The sequence below is a fragment of the Macaca thibetana genome, chromosome 6, assembly GCF_024542745.1.
Source record: "Macaca thibetana thibetana isolate TM-01 chromosome 6, ASM2454274v1, whole genome shotgun sequence".
In the NCBI taxonomy this organism is placed as follows: Eukaryota; Metazoa; Chordata; class Mammalia; order Primates; family Cercopithecidae; genus Macaca; species Macaca thibetana.
In genome coordinates this window covers 34,416,493-34,433,208 of record NC_065583.1, presented here as the reverse complement: position 1 = coordinate 34,433,208, position 16,716 = coordinate 34,416,493, and the positions used below count along the sequence as shown (strand labels likewise).

General features: G+C 42.5%; 1 protein-coding gene across 2 annotated transcripts in view; it reads left to right on the top strand.

The window, feature by feature from the left end:
• The first annotated feature begins 16,178 nt into the window (after positions 1–16,178).
• The window catches only part of STK32A (serine/threonine kinase 32A), a 152,449-nt gene continuing 151,911 nt past the window's right edge, over positions 16,179–16,716 (top strand). For both annotated transcript variants that reach the window (XM_050794027.1, XM_050794028.1), the window contains exon 1: positions 16,179–16,408. The gene's annotated coding sequence lies outside the window, so the exon portion shown is untranslated. The remainder of the gene's footprint in view (positions 16,409–16,716) is intronic.

Sequence of the window (16,716 nt, the reverse complement as noted above, 5' to 3'; positions counted from 1 at the left end):
TAAGAGAGGACACAAACAAATGCAAAAACATTCCATGTTCATGGGTAGGAAGAATCAGTACCATGAAAATGGCCATACTCCCCAAAGTAATTTACAGATTCAATGCTACCCTCATCAAGCTACCATTGACTTTCTTCACAGAATTGGAAAAAACTACTTTAAATTTCATATGGAACAAAAAAGAGCCCACATAGCCAAGACAATCCTAAGCAAAAAGAACAAAGCTGGAGGAATCGTGCTACCTGACTTCAAACTATACTACAAGGCTACAGTAACCAAAACAGCATGGTACCGGTACTAAAACAGATATATAGACAAATGGAACAGAACAGAGGCCTCAGAAATAACACCACACATCTACAACCATCTGATTTTTGACAAACCTGACAAAAACAAGAAATGGGGAAAGGATTCCCTATTTAATATATCCTGTTGGGAAAACTGGCTAGCCATATGCAGAAAACTGAAACTGTACCCCTTTCTCACACCCTACACAAAAATTAATGCAAGATGGATTAAAGACTTAAACATAAGACCTAAAACCATAAAAACCCTAGAAGAAAACCTAGGCAATACCATTCAGGACATAGGCATGGGCGAACACTTCATGACTAAAACACCAAAAGCAATGGCAATAAAAACCAAAATTGACAAATGGGATCTTATTAAACTAAAGCGCTTCTGCTCAGCAAAAGAAACTATCATTAGAGTGAGCAAGCAACCTACAGAATGGCAGAAAGCTACTGCAATCTATCATCCATCTGACAGAGGACTAATATCCAGAATCTACAAAGAAGTTAAACAAATTTACAAGAAAAAAACAAACAACTTCATCAAAGAGTGGGCAAAGACTATGAACAAATACCTCTCAAAAGAAGACATTTATGCAGCCAACAAACATATGAAAAAATGCTCATCATCACTGGTCATTAGAGAAATGCAAATCAAAACCACCATGAAATACCATATTATGGCCAGTTAGAATGGTGATCATTAAAAAGTCAGGAAACAACAGATGCTGAAGGGGATGTGGAGAAATAGGAATGCCTTTACACTGTTGGAGTGTAAATTAGTTCAACCATTGTGGAAGACAGTGTGGTGATTCCCCAATAATCTAGAACTATAAATACCATTTGACCCAGCAATCCCATTACTGGGTATATACCCAAAGGATGATAAATTATTCTACTACAAAGACACATGTACACGTATGTTTATTGCAGTGCTATTCACGGTAGCAAAGACTTGGAAGCTGCCAAATGTCCATCAGTGATAGATTGGATAAAGAAAATGTGGCACATATACACCATGGAATTCTATGCAGCCACAAAAAAGAATGAGTTCATGTCCTTTGCAGGGACATGGATGAAGCTGGGAACCATCATTCTCAGCAAACTAGCTCAGGAACAGAAAACCTAACACCACATGTTCTCACTCATAAGTGGGAGTTGAACAATGAGAACACATGGACACAGGGAGGGAAACATCACACACCGGGACCTGTCAGGGGGTGGGGGGCTAGGGGAGGGACAGCATTAGCAGAAATACCTAATGTAGATGATGGGTCGATGGGTGCTGCAAACCAACATGGCACGTGTATACCTATATAACAAAACTACACGTTCTGCACATGTATCCCAGAACTTAAAGTATAAGTAAAGAAAGAAAAGGAAATAAAAAATAGATAAATAAACAAAATAAAATTACCATATAATCCAGCAATTCCACTTTGGGTATATATACCCAAACAAACTGAAAGCAGGAACCTGAAGAGATATTTGTATGTAATGCTCATAGAAGCATCCTTCTCAATAGCCAAAAGTTAGAAGTAATCCAACTGTCTATTAATGAATAAACGAATAAACAAAATATGATGTATACATGCAATGAAATAGTACTCAGTCTTTAAAAAGGAAGGAAATTCCGGCACATGCAACACCATGAGTGAACTGTGAAGACACTATAATAAATGAAATCAGTAAGTCACAAAGTACAAATACTGTATGATTCCACTTATATGAGGTACCTAGAGTAGTCAAATTCATAGGGATAGCAAGTGAAATAGAGGTTTCCAGGGGCTGGAAGGAGGAGGGAATGGAAAATTATCTTTTAGTAGGTACAGAGTTTCAGTTTTGCAAGATGAAGAGTTCTGTGAATGGATGGTCATGGTCGTAACACAAGGATATGAACGTACCTAGTGCCACCAAACTGTATGCTAAAAAATGGTTAAGATAATAAATGTTATGTTATATGTAAAAAAGAAAAAGAATGAGGTAAACTAAAAATGTAGAAAACAAAGTCAAGATTTGAGTGTCTGATTTCTTTCTTTATAATATAGAATTTGTTTAAGAATTAAACCATTTATATATTTTGAGCTGTCATTTATAGAACATTTGGTGGAATACTCTGAATAACTGACATAAGATAGACAAGGTTCATATGCCCTGTTTTAAAACAACTTTATGGAAATGCTATCTTTTTAAGACTATTTTTAATCATTATATTTATGATATAGAAAAGGGATTAAAATTGTATTACACACACACATACACATGCACACACCACACACATGTCATACAGAGTGGAAGCTTATAATATAGTAACTAACTGATATTGGCTTTGCAGCAAACCAGACCTGGAAGTTTGGGAAACTTCCCTAAAGCATTTGTTTCTATTTTCTGTCCTGAAAACAGAAGATAGCAGCACATGATTTATGGGTTTCCCCTGCATATTATATAAAGAGACATCTAGGATACTGCACTGGCTGTTTTCTGTGCATAAGGTGCCTGCCTCCTCCATAACCTGTCTACGCTAAAACTCCTTGGTTTTCTTGAACATACCTAACTTTCTCTTGCCTACAAGCTTTGTTCATGCTGTTCCCTCTGGCTGGAAGACTCTCATCCCCTTCTCTTTGCACAACTAACTTGTACGCTATTTTTAAGACCAAGTTGGAATACTTTTTTTGGTGACACCTTTGCTGACATCTCTACACTAGAGTGGCTACTTCATTCATGTGCTCACACAGCACCCTCACTTCTGCTATCATGACCTTGTTACCCTGTATTAAAATTGTCAGGTTTTTAGTTGATGGTAATGTCCTTAAAATAAGAATCCATATCGTTTAACGTCATAGGTATGACTTTCAGCAGTGATCTTTCAAAATAGTTAGTGCTGATGAGGGTGCAGTGAGATAAACACTTCCACACTTTTTGTACAAAAGATAGGCATCTGGTAATAACATTAATAAACTTATTGGGTACCCGCACTGCTCAAGGCATTACACTACGTGCTTTCATGCATTATCTCATTTAATCATCCCAATGCTTTTCAGGAGTATGTACTCTACTAGTATCCATATATTATTATGCAGTTTAAGAAACAAAAACTCTCAGGGTCTAAATGACTTGCACGAGTGTATGAAGCTTTAGGTGGTGAATGAGGAAATAAACTTGGGTCTATTTGATGCTAACACTATTTTTGCTCAACAGCAATGCTCTACTATGCAAGTTTTATGGGGAGCAATTAAATTATTCACACCTCAGTGCAGTTGAATAAATGAGTACACACACACACATATTAGAAACCATAACTCATATCCACTTTCCTTCTCTTTCTCAAGTAATAATATTTTTCTAATAATCATGTAATAGGGAATATTTTAATACTATCTCTGGTTTTTCTTTGCAGCCCTAGAAATAAAATGTCCCCATGACTGCCTAGGGTTGTTTCCCTCTCTATCAATTAAATCATGTCAGACTCACAGGGGTGAGTAGTAGGGAAGGTAGCATGATGTGTACTGTGAGCTCACTAGAATGCTTGCTCCTCAAGAGCAAAGATTGGTTTATTTATCTTTGTACCTCCAGTTCCAAGCATGGTGCCATCCCCACTGTAGACTAATGATCAAAACTGTGGGAATGGGTTATTAAACAGATAATGAACTTGAGGTTACAGAATTTGTAAAGGCTGTTTAGAAACCGTAAATTCCAATCATTCAATGAAATTGGAAAATAAAATGGATGATCTCTGTCAAGATAATATCTAAAGACAAACATTCTATGGGAGGTTATTACATGTACTCTCTCAACATGATGGTATTTGTAGAAGTGAACAAAGCGGGTAAAACTGAACATTGAGTTGGATTCAGCAATTACCAGATAACTTCCTAAATATGAGACATTGTGCTAGGACCTGATTCTTTTATTATAATTAAGGAGAATTATCTTTTTGTTATGATAATTCATCTTTTTAGTAACAGTAATTTGCATATCCAGTCAGCAGAAAATAAGGCTTTGTCATATGTAAAGAGGGCAGAGTAATCTTACTAAAACTCAACTCTAATGAGGTCTATTTTCCTGCTAACACATCTAAAAGGCTTCCTGTTGCTGCTGTGATTTGAACTGTAAACTTTTTCACAGAAAACTTGGTTTTTCAACATCTTTCCGTCATCACTACACTCCCTACACTACAATCCAACTAAACTTCTAATAATTCTCCCCAAATATTATGCTTTTTATGCCTCCATTCTCCAAAACTAAAATGCCCTCCTCTCTGTCTAGTGACACTCCATTCATCTTTCAAGACTCAGATCAAATGTTACTGAGGCTTCTGGCTCTTTGAGGCAGAGATAGCCGATCTGGTCAGTGCTTTGTGAGGGCTGCCAGCCAGGCATCAGTCAAACTCAGGCTGTAGTTTCTGCCTCTATCTAAACCACAAAACCCTCAGGTCCAGTAACAGTTTCCAACCTTTTTTTTGTTCCCTTTAAACATAGCTCTGTAAATGGTCTGTTTACTTCACCAGTGAATGGTTACTGCTTTGCAGTATAAGGTGTCTTCTTTGTATTTTCTTCCTAAACTACTCAATGAAGAGAATGATGGAAATAATAAACATGTAATTCTGTTAGCAATTTATTTAATGTGCCAAATACTGGATTCAGTGCTGTATATATAACGCTGGACAAGAGAGATGTTCTTATTCTCATGGCAGCTGTACTCAATGAGGAGAAACACAGCAAAATTGTTACACAAGCAAAATAATGATAGCTCATGATGAGTGATATGATGGAAGAAATTAGGGTGTACAGTGGAGAATGGAGGAAGTGGTGAGGAAACAACATCAGAAGAGTTGAGGGGAGGTCTTCCTGAGCAGGAGAAATATGAGCAGACAGCTGAATGAGGAAGAGTCCAGAACTGCGTTCGTGCGTAAGTAAGAGCCACTCAAACATCCTGGACAAGCTCAGTGTGATCTGCAAAGAGCAGAAGGCTGGTGGGCTGGAGTGGAGAGAACAGATGAATACTGATCATAGATAAAGGTGGACAGAGTGACAAGGACTGGACAGTATCAGGCCCTATCTAATTGCAGTGGAACCCAGCATACAGTTTTAAGCCACCAATAATATAGTTGAAACTGCATGGCATTCAAATTTGTGTTGTAAGTCATTATTTACTTTTTTAATTGTAAAAAAATTTGTGTATCTATCTGGACAAGACTTTCTCACTGGCTTAGTCTTTACTTCATTCTCCTCTCCACTGGGGGGCTCCAGAGATTATTGCAAGAATGCAGTCTAGTCTCCCAAGCACCCTTCTTGTGGCAGTCTGCATTTCCTCAAGAGCTAGCTATGTTTAAGATGGGAAAACCAACGAGAGAGCATGAACAACTGAATAAATAAAAGATAAAAACACAGTCAGCTCTGCCAAACAGTTCTGCATTTGGCAGCATGAATATGAGGCAAAATAAGAATCACTATTTTTCTTTAGAACCTGTGGTATGTCATGCCTTTACATGAACAAATACATTATGACTGACTAGTTTTATTTTAAGCCAAAGTGACTATTCCAACAGAAGAAAGATATAGAAAACAGGCATGAGAGGTATTTGGGCATAACCTAGTGGCCTGCTTATTAAAATGACCATAACAGTTGTCAGTTTCTGAGTGTTTGCTCTGTTGCCTAGCACTGTGTTAAGTGCAATATATGTATACATATAATCTCATTTAATCCTTGATTAATCCTAGCTGATAGACATGACCATTGTTTCCTTTACTGAAAATGGAAAACTGAGGTTTAGGACCTTTAAGTGACTTGTCCAACGTCTCAGATATATTATTGGTGGAGCTGGCATTTGGATGAAAGAATGCTTGACTCCAAAGCCCTCCACATGCCAACCAGAACACCAAATTAAAGAGTTTTCCATAGACTTCAGTTCAAGTCTCATATCACTTTCTTGCAGTTTCAATTTCCTTGACTGTTATTTCCCCAGGGGAAGAAAAGAGACTACAGACCCAACAAATTTGTAGTGCATCTCCAATGCCATGAAGATAATCAAAATGTTTTCTCAAGTCCCAAGTTTTATACAAAGGCGTGTATTTTTTTTTTTTGCCAGGTACCTGATTTTTGCCTAAAAAGAAAACCCTCTCCCAAAAAATGAATTCCTTAAAAATTCAATTATTTTCCTAAACCTGGTTGTGTTTAGCCCTCTTTTGCCACTTGCCCCTAATTGCACACCAAATGTTCATTCATAGTATCTAATCCTCTCTCAGCTTTTTCGTAAGGCTTTGGCAACAACAGAAGGTGGTAGGGCAATACCACGGGGGGTATGTTTTTACCCAGCTCTGCCACCATCACATTGTGCAGCTTAGGGCCAATCTCTTCATCCAGACCCCAAATTTAAAGTAAACAAGTGAGTTAGTGAGAGTTAACGATTATTCCAATTTTTAAAGCACGAGGGTAGTGTGTAGCCCGTGACTGGGACGAGAGAAAGAAGAGGAAAAGGGCTAGGTGACAATCGTGTTATCTTGTAGTATTCATTTAATTGAATCCATTATGGGGCTCTTGACCATAAGATGACCACTAGCTCTCCAACAAGTTCAGCAGATATTTCAGGTGCAGCAGGCACTATCCTAGGATCTAGTCCCAAAAATGTTAAACAAAACCAATATGATTCCTTCACTCTGTGGAAATTTATATCTCCATAGATCAAACAATGGAAATCTGAAATAGACATGTCAGCCACAGACCCATTTTGTTTGACCCTTTGTTTCACATTTTAAAATTTTGTCCATGTTTAAAAATAAAGAAGATTTATTCCAAAAGTTCTTGTTTCCAGCTTCTCTTGAAAAATCTAAATATTTGGCAATGCTGAGCTGGCATTCCCACATGTCAAGGAATGGTGGAGCTGAATAGAAGCTGTCTTCACCTCACCCCCAGAAGAGACTCACACTCTCCATCGACCCCACCCACCGTCACCATGTCATAGGCAACCTATGTGCCCATTCTGCCTAGGCTTAGGTGTGTGTGACTCTTGGATTAGAGACGGAAACAATAAATTATTTCAATCCTGTTGATTATTACAAAGAGCTGTATGGGGAACTGCCATGGACAAGAACAGAGAAACTTCCAGCACTACGGTCTTCATCTCTGCCCCGTCCGGATCCCACTTCCACCTGCAGAGAGCAAGGGCAACAAAGGTGCCTGGGAAATTTAGGGGCTGGGAGACAGGTGACATGGGCCTACCAAAGGTTCTCTCCACTAACTGTTACGCTACATTGGGCAAGTATTTTCTGTCTTTGTGCCTCAATTCCCTCTGCAATAAAACGGAAAAAAAAAAAAAAATCTACCAGACCACAGTGCTTTAAGGATCTTTCCTGTTGGGATCCTGTAAAATTCTCACCACTGTCTTGGTCTCCCGTCATAACCCCAAGGGAAGTCTTAATGGCAATCCTGCCTCTCCCCTTCTAAGATCAGCAGGCTCTGACCCGCCACCCCCACGTCCACCACCATGGCGATGCAGGCCGCGACTGTTCAGGGGAACCCGAGCCCGGCCCAGGAGTTGGGGAGGCACCCTCCTGCGATGTGGAAAGTAATAGCACCCTCACTTCCCCCCTGGATATTACGATACACATCACAGGGGTGCGAGGCACCCCTCCTGAGTAATAGGGAGTAATAGCATCCCCCTCTCCACGCCTGGCTATTAGGATCCACATGGCACGGGGGTGAACCACCTCCCGACATACGGGGGGGTAATAGCCCCGCCCTCTCCACCCCTGGCTATTAGGATCCACATCGCAGAAGTTTGAGGCACCCCCCCCCCACCCGCGATATGGGGAATAATAGCACCCCCCTCTCCCACCCCTGGCTGTTACGATCCACATCGCAGGTCAGTGAGGCACACCCCTGCGATATGGGGAGTAATAGCACCACCCTCGCCCGGGGCTGTTACGATCCACTATGCAGTGGGGTGAGGCACCCCCTTGCGATATGGGGAGTAATAGGACGCCCTCTCCTCCACTGGCTATTACGATCCACATCGCAGGGGGCTGAGGCAACCCCCGGCGATATGGGGAGTTATAGCACCCCCTCTACCCCCCTAGCTATTACGACCCACATGGCAAGGGGGTGAGCTATCCCCTTGCCTTACGGGGAGTAATAGCCCCCCCTACCCCCTGGCTATTAGGGTCCACATCACAGGGGGTGAGCCACCCCCGCCATATGGGGAGTAATAACCCCTTCCTCTCCCCCCCCGGCTATTACAATCCACGGTGGACTCAGCCTGTTTACGATGTTGTGAGTAATATCATCTCCCCCTCTGGAAATTACCAACTATTTCACACACCTGTGTACACCCTCTGCAGTACTGGGAGTAATATCATCCTCTTCCCCTCTGAATATTGTAAACAATATCACAAAAGTGTTTATACTCCCTGTGATGTTGGGTGTCATACCATTCTCTTCCACGTTAAAATTAGAAAAAATATCCTTGGACGCGTGTACCACTTCTGTGTTATTTAAAGAAATATTACCCTCTTCTCTCCTGGATCATGGGAACAATATCTCTGGGGGGTGTACACTTTCTGTAATTGGTAGGTAATAGTATCCCCTCTGCCTTTGAATATTAAAGACAATCTCATGTGGGGTGTACAACCCCTGAGGGCTTGGCCATATTATTATCCTCTCTCCCTGCATATTAGGAAAAATATCAGCGTCAGTGTATACCTCCTGCGATATGTGGATTAATATCCTCTTCTCCACTTCTGGTTATTAGGAACAATATCACAGGGGTTTTACACTTTCTTCGATATCTGGAGTAATGTGATCCTCTCCTTGTTTGAATGGTAAGAACAATATTACAGGGGAGATGTACACCTCCTGCGATATTGGGAGTAATATTACGCTCTCCCCCCTTCCCTTGACATTAGGAACAAAATCCCAGTGTGGGTGTACTCCTCCTGCTGTATGGAAGGTAATATCCTCTCCCTGCCTGGATTTTAGGAACAATATCACAGGTGGGTGTACACCCCCTGCAGTATAAAGAATCATATCATCTTCTCTTCCTTTAGCTTTTAAGAACAATATCACATGAGGGGTGTACACGCCCTGCTCTATTGGGAGTAATATCATTCTCTCTTATTCTGGATAGTAGGAATCATATCACTCCTGTGGTGTGCAACCCCTGTGATATTGAGAGTAATATCTTCTCCCAACGTGGATATTAGAAACAATATCACAGGGGGCGTGTACACTTCTTCGATATTGGTAATAATACCATCTTCTCACCCCTGGATACGAGGAACAATATGACAGGCGGGGTGGAAAGCCCCCGCGATGTGGGCAGTCATGTCCCGCCCTGGATATTACGATCCACGGTGGACACACCGCGTGTTTGCGATATTGTGAGGAATATCATCTCCCCCTCTAGAAATTACGAAGAATATCAAAGGCGGGTGTACACCCTCTGCAATATTGGGAGTCATATCATCCTTTCCACCGCCTGGATATTAGGAACAATGTCAAAGGAGTGTTTATAACCCCTGCGATATTGGGAGGAATATCATCCTCTCCCACGTTGAAATTAGGAAGAGCATCCCTGAAGGTGTGTACACCTCTGCGATATTGAAAGGAGTATCATCCTCTTCCCTCCTGGATCACGGGAACATTATTACTGGGGGGTGTACACTCTCTGCGATATTAGGAGTAATATCATCCTCTGCGCTTTGGAAAATTAAGGACAATGTCACCCGGACGGGGGAGTGTACACTTTCTGCGATATTGGGAATAATATTATCCTCTCCCCACCTGCATATTAGGAAAGATATCACAGAGTGGGTGTACCCCTCCTTCGATATGGGGAGTAATATCGTCTTCTCCCCTTCTGGATATCAGGAACAATATCACACGGGGGTGTAGACTTTCTGCGATATTGGGAGTAATATCAACCTGTGGGCCTTTGAATATTAAGAACAATATCACAGGGTCGATGTATATCTCCTGTGATACTGAGAGTAATATCAGCCTCTGCCCTCCATGGCTATTAGGAACAATATCCCAGGGTGGGTGTACACCTCCTGCTATATGGGGAGCAAAGTCATCCTCTCCCTGCCAGGATATTAACAACAATATCACAGGGTGGGTGAACACAGCCTATGATACTGGAATTATTCTTATCCTCTACCCCTCCGGATACTAGGAACAATATCAGAAGAGGTGTTCACTCCCTGCGATATTGGGAGTCATATCATACTCTTCTTCCGTGAATATTAGGAGCAATATCACCGGGCAGATGTTCACTCACAGCTATGTTGGGAGTCATGTCATACTCTACCCCCTTGATATTAGGATCAATGTCACAGGGTGAGTGTACGACTACTGAGATATTAAAACTATCCATCCCTGGATGTTAAGAACAATATCGCAGGTAGGTGTACACCCCCTGACGTGTTAGGTGCAATATTATTATTTATTAATCATCAATCATTAATATTAACTATAAGTATCAATGTTAATATCAATTACTGGTATATAATTACAATAATTATTTTGATCGTATGATTATAACTATTGATATTAATGTTGTTTCAAAATATTAATTATTAATCAGCTTTTTTTTTTTCTTTTTTGAGACGAGTCTCGTTCTGTCACCCAGGCTGGAGAGTAGTAGCGCGATCTCGGCTCACTGCAAGCTACGTCTCCTGGGTTCACACCATTCTCCTCCCTCAGCCTCCCGAGTAGTTGGGACTACAGGCGCCCGCCACCGCGCCTGGCTAATTTTTTGTAATTTTAGTAGAGACGGGGTTTCACCGTGGTCTCGATCTCCTGACCTGGTGATCTGCCTGCCTTGGCCTCCCAAAGTGCTGGGATTACAGGCGTGAGCCACTGCACCCAACCGGAGTTATTAATCATCATTTTATTATCAACATTATTTATGATTGATTTAACTAAGTAACAGTAATTCCAGATATGATTATTTGATTATTAATGATATTACTATCATATTGCATATGGTTAATAATTAATATTTTATCATCATTATTATCAATATCAATGATTAGTATTATTCATTATTATATTTATTAATATTAATAATCAATAGTATTTTTCCTGATATACGGGGGGGAGAGAATAATATTACTCCCAATATCAGAGAAGATATACACCCCTGTATGATGTTATTTCTAACAGCCAGGGGCTAGAGGATGACATTACTCAAAATATCGCAGTGGGTGTACATCCCTTCTGTGATCTTGTTTCTAATATCCTGGGTGTGAGAGGATGATATTACTCCCAATATCGCAAGGGGCGTAGGACTCCCCTCCGCTGTGATATTGTTCCTAATATCCAAAGGTGGAAAGGATGATATTTCTTCCAATTTCGCAGATGGTCTACACCACCCCTGTTCCTAATATCCAGAAGGCAAGAGGATGATATTAGTCTCTCTATCTCAGGAGGTGTATACTCTCTAGTGATGTTGTTCCTAATATCCAGGGATGGAGAGGATGCTATCACTCCCAAAATAACAGGGGGTGTACACCCCTTCGGTGACATTGTTCCTAATAGCCAGCTGGGGAGAAGAAGATATTACTCCCAATATTGCAGGGGGTATACACCCCCTTGTGATATTGTTTCTTAGATCCCAGGAGGGAGACGATGATACTAATGGCAATATCGCAGGGGCTTTATACACCTCCTGCGATATTGTTCTTATCCTGAAGGGGAGAGCATAATATTACTGTCAATATCGCAGGGGGTGTACACCTCCTTTGTAATATTGTTCTTAATATCCATGATGGGAGAAGGTGATATTACCCCCGGTATCACAGGAAGTGCACAGCCTTCTGTGATATAGTTCCTAATATCTAGGTGTTGAGAGGATGATATTACTCCCAATATCGAAGAAGGTGTACACTCCCCTGTGACGACATTATTCCCAATAACCACGTTGGGAGTCGATGATATTACGCCCAATATCACAGAGAATGAACACCCACGCTGGGCTATATGCTCCTTGTATCGAGAAGAGGAGAGGATGATATTACTCCCAACATCGCAGGGGCTGCACATCCCTCCTGTGATATTGTTTGTAATATTCCAGGGAAGAGAGGATGATATTACAGCCAATATCGCAGGCGGTGTACACCCACCCAGTGATGTTGTTCTTAATGTCCAGGAAGGGAAAGGATGTTATTACTCCCGATATCGAAGAGGCTGTATTCCCTCCTCACTCCGGGTTATTGCTCCTAATATCCAGGGGAAGAGATGATAACATTATGCCCGATATCGCAGGGGGTGGTACACCGCCCCCCACCCCCCGTGATATGGTTCCTAATATCCAAAGGCACAGACGATGAAATTACTCCCAATATTGCAGGGGGTGTACACCCCTCTTGTGATACTGTTCTTAATATTTAGGCGGGGAGACAATGATATTACTGTCCATATCACAGGGGTGGTCAAAATCCCTGTGATATGGTTTTTCATATTCAGTGCGGGAGAGGATGCTATTAATTCCAATATCACAGGGGACACACCTCCTGTGATATTGTTCCTAATATCCAGGGGAAGAGAAATGATATGATTCACAATATGGCAAGGGATGTACAACCTCTCCATGATATTGTGCCTAATATCCAATGGGGAGTAGAATGATATTACTCCCCCATCACAGGGGGTGTACAGTACCCCACTGATATTGTTCCTTATATCCAGGGAGACAGAGGATAATACTACCCTCAATATCATAAGGGGTGTACACACCCCTTGTGATATTGTTCCTAATATTTAGGTGGGGAGAGGATGATATTTCTTTCAATATCTCAGAGGGTGTACACCCTTCCTGGGATATTGTTTCTAATATCAAGTGGAGGAGAGGATGATATTACTCCCAATATCGCAGGGGGTGTAAAACCCCCTGTTATTTTGTTGCTAATATCTAGGTTGGGAGAGGATGATATTACTGCCAATATCGCAGGCATTGTACACCCCACCTGTGATATTATTCCTAATATCCAGGGGAAGAGAGAATGATATTACTTTCAATAGCGCTGGAGGTGTACACACCCATGTGATATTGTTCCTAATATCCAGTGGGGGAGACGATGATATTACTGACCATATCGCGGGGGTTGTGCACCCCCTCTGTGATAATGTTTTTAGTATCCAGGGGGTAGAGGATGACATGACTCTCAATATCACAGTGGATGTACACCAACTCTTAGTATTGCTCTTAATATCCAGGGAGGGAGAGGATATTACTGTCAATATGGCAAGGGGTGAACACCCTTCTTTGATATTGTTCCTAGTATCCAGGGGGGAAGAGTATGATATTAATCTCAATATCGCTGGGAGTATGCACCCCTTTTTGATACTGTTCCTAATATCCCGGGGAGAGTCTAGGTTATTACTGGCCATACCACAGCGTGTGTACACCACCACTGTTATATTGTTTTTTATTTCCAGCAATGAAGAAATTGATGTTACTCCCAAAATGGAATGAGTTGTACACCCCCCATGAGATATGGTTCCTAATATTCAGAAGAGAAAGGATGATATTACTCCCATTGGTGCGGCAGGTGTATAATCCTCCTGTAATATTGTTCCTAATATCTAGGGGGGTGAGAATGATATTACTGGCAATAACACAGAGGATGTACACTGCCTCTGTGATATTGTTCTCAATATCCATGGGGATAGAACATTGTATGACTCCCAGTATGGCAGGTGGTGTACAATTTTTTTTGTACACCAGGTGAGGGGAGGATGATATTACTCCCAATATCGCAAGTGGTGTACAAACATTCTTTGATGCTTTTCCTACTCTTTACGGGTTGAGAGGATGATATAACTCCCAGTATCGAAGAAAGTGTACATGCCCCCTGTGATTTTATTCCTAATATCCACGTTAAAAAAGAATGATATTGCCTTCAATACCGCAGGGGGTGGGGTGTACACTCCGCCTGTGATATTATTTCTAATATCAAGGGGAAGAGAGAATAATACTACTCCCAATAGTGCAAGGGGTGTACACACCTGGTAATATTGTTCCTAATATCCAGGGAAGGAGACGATGATATTTCTGGCCATATCGCAGGAAGTGTACACCCTCTTGTAATATTGTTTCTGATATTCAGTGGGGGAGAGGACAACATTGATCCCAATATCGCAGAAGGTATATAGACCCCTTGATATGGTTTTTAATGTACAGGGAAAAGATAATAATATTACGCCCAATATCCAGGGGCTGTAACCGCCCCCCCAACCGCTGTATATGGTTCCTAATAGGCAGCGTGGTAGAGGCTTATAATACTATCAATATCGCAGAAGGTGCACACACACCTGTGATATACTTCCTAATATCCAGGGGGAACGACGCTGCTATTACTTTCAATATCGCAGTGGGTGTACATCCCCCAGTGTGGTTTCGCTCCTAATATCCAGGGGAAAAAAGGATGATATTACTCACAATATCGCAGGGGGTGTACACTCCTTCTGTGATATGGTTCCTGATATCCAGGGGGTGAGTGGATGATTTTACTCTCAATAACGTGCGAACTGTACACCCACCCTGTGATTTTGTCCCTGATAACCACATGGGGAGAGGTGATATTACTCCCAATATTGCAAGGGGTGGACACCCGGCCAGTCATATTTTTTCTTATATCCAGGAAGGGAACAGATGGTATTACTACTAATATTGAAAGGATGTACAGAACGCATTTCATATTGCTCTTAATATCCAGGTTGAAAGAAGATAACATTACTTTTAATATAACAAGGGGGGTACACCCCACCTGTGATATGATTCTGAAATCTAGACGAAGAGAGAATGATATTACTTCCAATAATACACGGGGTGTACAATCACCTTTGATATTGTTCCTAATATCTAAAGGAAGAGATGATGATATTACTCCCAATACCGTAGAAGGTATACACCCTCCTGTGATATTGTTCCTAATAACTAGTGGGGGAGGGCAATGATATTACTTCAAATATCGCAGTGGCTTTACACCCCTTCCGTGATATTTCTCCTAATTTCCAAGGGGTGGAGTACGAAATTACTCTCAATATAGTATAGGGTGTACACCCAGGCTGTGATATTTCTACGAATATTCAGGGAAACACAGCATGATAGGACTCCAAATCTCGCAGAGTGTACAATATTTTGTAATATTGTTCCTAATATCTGGAGGTGGAGAGGATGATGTTAGTTTCAATATCGCAGGCTGTGTACACACACCCTGTGAAATTGTTTCTAATATCCAAGAGGGGAGCAATGCTATTAATCCACATACAGCAAGACAGTGAGGCACACCCCGCCCTATGGGGAGTAATAGCACCTCCCTCTCTCTCCCTGGCTATTAGGATCCACATCGCAGGGGTGTGAGGCACCCCCCCGCCATATGGGGAGTAATAGCATCTCCCTCGCGCCCCGCTCCCCGACTACTACGATCCACTTCGCTGGGGAGTGAGGCACCCCCGGCGATACGGAGAGTAAGAGCACATCCCTCTCCCTCCCTGGCTGTTACGATCCACATCACAGGGGAGTGAGGCACCCTCCGCGATATAGGGAGTAATAGCACCCCTTTCTCCCCAGCTGGCTGTTACGATCCACATCGCAGGGGTGTGAGGCGGCTTCCGTGATATGGGGAGTAATAGTACCCGCTGTGCGTCCTGGCGGCTCCGGACCCAGCCCAAGCGCGGCGGGATCTCCATCCATAGCCCTCTCCCCCAACCTCGCCCTCCCGAGGTCCTTGTCTAGTCTCAGCAGGCGACAAACGGACCCCAGGCGTCTGGCCCTCACCCAGGCAACTGCCCCGCGGTTTCTGGAGAGAGCGCTAAGCGGGGACGCCCGCTGGCAAGCAGATCCCGCCTCCTTCCCTGGCCGAGGAGCCGCCCCTCCGGGGTAGCTGCGCGCTGGGCGGCGCTCGGATCCCTTGGCAGCCGCAGGTGCCTTCCCAGCCCAGCCCAGCTCAGTCTAGCGCAGCCCAGCCCAGGCTGGCGCTCGCAGCCGCCGCCGCTTCCAGGCAGATAGGTGCCTTTCCTTGCTCCTTGCTCTTGGAGCTCTTCTCTTAGCCCCTGCTCCCTGGATGAAAGCATCGCTCCGAGCCTCATGCGAGGAATGAAGGAAGAATCGAGACTAGGTGAGTGGTGGTCTAGATTTAACAAATAATAACAATAAACCTACAAACTAAGGGTACTGATGGGAAGCTAGGAAGTGCAAGGAGAAGACAAAGGCTGCTGATCAAGGTAACTCACAAAACTAAATGCAGGCTGGGACCAATTCTAGCTATTTTGTACTCCACCCAGGTTCCCCTGCCTGGCACTGACTCATGTGCAGAGCCAGACAGACTTCAATAAATATTTGCTGGGTTGAGACAAGTGAGTGGAGGTGTTTCTGCTTGTCCTCCAGCATCTAAACAAGCAAAACCTAGCTGCCTTTGACGATGGC